We start from the raw sequence: 4896 nt of genomic DNA on the forward strand, positions 1-4896 counted from the left end.
GTTTTAGTATCATTTTTATTGCCATTATCACCGTTAATTATCATTATTAATATCAAATTTAAATTATTTACAAGTATAAAGGTATGATAAGATACTGATGTTTGAGGTAACATTGAAAGTCAGAAAGGGCACCGCAATAAATCTGAAAGTCAGAAAGGGCACCACAATAAATCTGAAAATCGAAAGCGGTCTTCCTCTACATCATCCAAGTATTATGTATAGAATTTATGAAAATCTTCCCAAGGAAACTTAAGGTAGTTCCACCCTTAAGTGACCTATCAATATTGGTGGTTGAATTTTTGGAAAAACTGCATTTATTTCCAATCAATATAATTTAATTTCATTAATAACCAAAGAAAATGTGTATGTTGACACATTTGTTTTAGGATGTCAGACATACAAAAACAGAAGTATAGGTCAACATCAGAAAATCGCACCTTTTAGTAAATCAGAATAATGGAAATAGATAAAAATTTGTTAAAATTATCAAATTCTTAATGTCAACAGTTTAGAAAAACTTATTTGTAAATATGTATAAATTAATTGTGGATATTAGGGAAAACATTGCATGATAGACATACCGTAAAGGAAATACCAGCATAGGAGTTATTGCCCTTGACCACATTTTTAAAATCATAAATAATTGTTTATCTACGGAAAATACAAACTTTTTCACTATCAATAGTTTACCAGACTTTATATTTCATCCAGTGAATAAAATTCGTCTAAAAGATATATTTCTATATTTGCAAAGTTTAATTTAATAAAGATTTTTGCAAAAACCTATGACATCACACGAGGATCGATCTACCTTAAGTAATAACATTCCATAGAAAGCGCTGATGGACGGACTAACAGGCAGAGGAATTACTATAGGGCACCCGCCACAATAAAGTAATTTCACAGGGATGGGCAGATCATTTTGCAATTCATAGAAACACGGTTTTGTCATAACGATGGAACTTTAAAAAAGCAGACACTAACGCACATATAATTTGTTTGTAATATTTGACCTAGACAGAACATATAAAGACAAGATACATGTAGTGAAAACGGTGTCATTAAAATGTTGACTTTTAATGAATTATGGATGTTCTACGCAAATTGCCTCTGATCCAAACATAATTTAGTTTAGATATAAATTTGTTGCATTCATTAAATTAGATATTATACAGTTGAATGCGATTAGTAACCGAACATGCATATATATGTACATGTAGGAACTTGTATCTGCAATAATGTAGCCCTTTCTGAGTTTTTTTATTGTGACATTTTTGAAAGACGGTTTACAATTCCATAGGATCTTCGTAATGGTGCAAACTATTTTATGAATTAACTGTAATAAGTTCCGTGTATTCTTTTCTAATGTTGTCTACAGTAAAAGGAGTACCAACTAAATGCGCTTGGGCATGTCTAATAAAGGTGTTTTAAATTAAATATCATGTACAATATACGAAATTCTTCGTCTGCTCCGCCATGTTTCTTATCGCGAGATCTCGTTTACAAGCGCTAGGGAAAAAACTCAGCGCAAAATTGTAGTTGTTCAATACGCACTCAAGACATTCCTACAAAAAAATTACACCTGCTGCTTTTGTTGTTTAACTTGATATCATTTAAACCTTTCCTATACCGACGAAATCGCTTTCTCCTCGGTACTCGTCCATTGATGTAAACATTACCTTATATGGGCATAAGCAAATAATTTGACATTAGGAAGTTCAGCTTCAGTACATCAGGCATGGCGTACAATATGGATCGAGAAACTGGAATATATCGAAATTGTTAAAAATGGTAGAATAGAGTCTCACAAACCGTAAGTTGCAGGTGGTAAATTTATACATTAACTAAGAAACATACATAATGTAGAATATAACTTTAAGTAAAGAAAGCAAGCAATGTTCAGAATAATCGAAAATGTAGCGGAAATGAATCACTCCCACAAATGCACCATTACAAAGACCCTAAGGAGTTGTGGCTCTCTAAAAAAAAAAAACATCGGGGAGGGTTACATCATTGCAGCAAAGGAACTTGTTGTTCAGAGAATGTATGCAACCTGCAACCAATGTAAGTGAGATTGACCCGGTATACGTTAGAACATGTAGAATATGGCCTGGGGGGATATATCTTAATTTTTCTTCTTTTTCGTCCATATCTGATAGGGATTACATTACAAAATGTTTACAAGACTACAAGCCTCACAAAAGGAAGAGGAATTGAGGGAAACTGAAATTCAAATAGCTGAGACTGAGGATTTTTTATCTCAGGATGAGACACCCCAGAAGTCTAATTCTCAGGAAACACATTTTCATACATGTACTGAAACATGTCCAAGTGAGGATGAAATAAATGCAGCATATGATGAAAATATTTTTTCTAAAGATTCTATCACCAATACAAAGGAGCATTTAGGAGCCACACTAGGTGTTCTCTCCCCACATATTATGATGCATGGTGCATTTTCTGGTGTCTCGCCATCATCCTCTGTTAAGAGAAACAAGACATATACAAGGTCTAGATCAAATAGTGCTAGATTCAATACAATCAGCCCCAATAAGTGTGTTCTCCCCATTATGAGGGAGATAACTCCGACAAAGAGAGTGAGACAAATGTCCCTACGAACATGTTACATGGGTTCACTCAAGTTTTAAATGGAGATTTCACAAAGATGACGGATGCTCTCGGCTCTATGTTCAGAAATGTTATCACGGAGATAAAAGAGAGCTCAGTACATGAGAACTCTCCCATAATAATTCCAAATGAGAGTAGATCTACACATAAGGACAGTGATAGGGCGTTCCGAAGTTTGTCATCCTCCTCTTCAAGGAAAACTCATATCCATGAGCAAACTGCTGCTCAAGAATCTGAATTGTCAGATAACTCTGAGTCAGAGTCTCCCGATGTAAGTTCTGTATCAACCTCAAAGTTATAAAAGAAAACTACAAACAATTCTGCGGCAAAGTTACCTGCATTTAAGGGGGAATCTGATGAAAAGTGGAAATCGTATATAAACCGATTTGAGGCAGTGGCCAATTACAATGGCTGGTCTGAAAAGGAAAAATTAGGTCAATTGCTCCCTCGACTGCAAGGTGCAGCAGGTGATTTTGTGTATGAGGAACTCGGACCAGAAATACTGTCAAATTACAAAAAGCTTATTAAAGAAATAGGGTGTCGATTTGGCGTCATATAGAAAAAATTTCGCTGCAGAGACCAGAAAAATAAAGAACTGGTCCAAACATATGCAGCCGAGTTAAAGAGCCTATACAGTAAGGCCTACCCAAGTAGAGATGGTAATACTAGACAGGAGGACCTTGTCTCTAAATTTCTTCTCGGACTCTCAAGTGAGAAGGCCAGATTACATGTTGAGTTAAATAGAACTCCCAAAACAATCGAGGAGGCAACAAGGCATGTAATAGAATACGAGGAAGCTATTAGATATCCTCGAGCCAACGACAACAGTGATTGGGTAAATCGTAGGAAACCCACCAGACAAGTTGTAGATAGGGGTCGATCCTCAACAAGCTGAACTGATGATGTAGTTACGAGAAACAATCCTCATTCTAATGCTAGGAACAAATTTAGGGAAGAAACAGGAGATGTAAAACCCCACCCTAGTACATCTCAATATGTCACAAAAGAAGACTTAAAGAGTGCTCTTCTGGAACTTAAGGATTCTTTGCAGTCTAATGACCATGTTACACAGAAACAGAGAGGTCCTTCTAAATGTTACAGGTGTGGTGAGCCTGGGCATTATGCTAATAGCTGTCGGAGCGAAAAGACTCTGAAGGGTGCAAGAGGCAATAAACCTCTAAATCCAGTAGCATACTAATCTAAACCATGTCAGTTTAACTAGAACGGGTCAGTTCTGTCGGCCAAGAGGTGACCCAAATGAATTTTGAGAATGGCCCAACTTTTGATGATGGTAATTCAAATGAAAAAAATTCTAAATCAATTTGTAGTTTTCTAGAAGACAGTGTGGTACAGAAAGACCTTGGTGTAGGGAATGGGATTAAGTTAAAATGTTTTACTGAAACCCCCTGCTATTCAATGTCAAGTGTCAATATTTCAGGTCCTGCTTCATCTAAAAGTGAGGAACTTGGAAGTGCCTGTGGGCAAAAATTAGTGCTCGGAGTAGAGCCGGATTGGAGTGGTACTTCTTTGGAGAGACTTGTAAACAGTCGGGTAGACTGTGGGGTGGTTCCAAGTTTTGAAAGGCTTGGAAACAGTCGGGTAGACTGTGAGGTGGTACCGGGTTCTGAGAGGCTTGGAAACAGTCGGGTAGACTGTGGGGTGGAACCAATTGTTTTAATGCTGATCGTCAGGTAGAATATACAGGTAATTCTCCTGACTCACTTTCAAATCTTGACACATTAGCAGATGGAGTTTGTAAATCTACTTGGAAAAAGTCTTCTGGGATTGAAGACGGAAATGCTTTACACCTTGGTCAATCGTCCTCCTGTGATACTTTAAGACAGATAAATGGAACTCCAGGGATTTATATCAGTGGTTCTGTCCAGGGCGTCAATGTAGACTGGACAACTGATACGGGAGCAACTAGATCTATTATTTCTAGGAAAAATTTTGATAGGATTCCAAAGAGATTAAGGTCAAATTTAAAACAATCTCGTTCATTAAAAGGTGTTAATGAAGAACCCTTAAAAGAGTTGGGAAAGGCCATTTTTGAGATTCAGCTGGTTCAGGCAACAATTATGGAAGAAATAATTGTGGCCGAGATAGAAGATGAAGCCCTGTTAGGATTAGACATTTTAACAAAGAAAGAAAATGGTCCAGTTGACATGAAATTACATGAAAACTTAATCACATTTAGAGGTCATGATATTAAAGTCAGTAAAATAACTGACGGAATAAGAAAAGTATCAACAGTTGACACCACTGTTA

The sequence above is a fragment of the Ostrea edulis genome, chromosome 2, assembly GCF_947568905.1.
Source record: "Ostrea edulis chromosome 2, xbOstEdul1.1, whole genome shotgun sequence".
Taxonomy (NCBI): Eukaryota; Metazoa; Mollusca; class Bivalvia; order Ostreida; family Ostreidae; genus Ostrea; species Ostrea edulis.